This window comes from Penaeus monodon, chromosome 34 (assembly GCF_015228065.2).
Source record: "Penaeus monodon isolate SGIC_2016 chromosome 34, NSTDA_Pmon_1, whole genome shotgun sequence".
In the NCBI taxonomy this organism is placed as follows: domain Eukaryota; kingdom Metazoa; phylum Arthropoda; class Malacostraca; order Decapoda; family Penaeidae; genus Penaeus; species Penaeus monodon.
Window position 1 is genome coordinate 12,118,243 of NC_051419.1, and position 365 is coordinate 12,118,607.

A 365-nucleotide genomic window follows, 5' to 3' on the forward strand; every position below is an offset into this window, starting at 1 on the left:
TATCTGAAAATAATACCTTTAAGAGAAAGATATCAAGATCTTTACAAACCATACTGTCCAGCAAATTATGATAAATCTAATAACTGAACTGAAAAAAGACCAAAACATTGACAGTCTAGCGGGAAGGACATCTGTTGGTGAGTGTAAAGGGACTCCCAAGCAAGGATTGCGAGAGCTCTCCCTTACCCTTTCCCTGTCACTCTTTATATGGATAATGGCCACTACTGACTACCCTAGGTGGCTGGACATGGGAGGAGGACTAAAAGTGGGGGCTCTTGCATCCTCTAGGTTTTAGAGGTGTTTTGGGGGGGGAGGAGGAACTTTTTACTGTGGACTTTCAAACATCAGTTCTTTGTTCTTTTGGG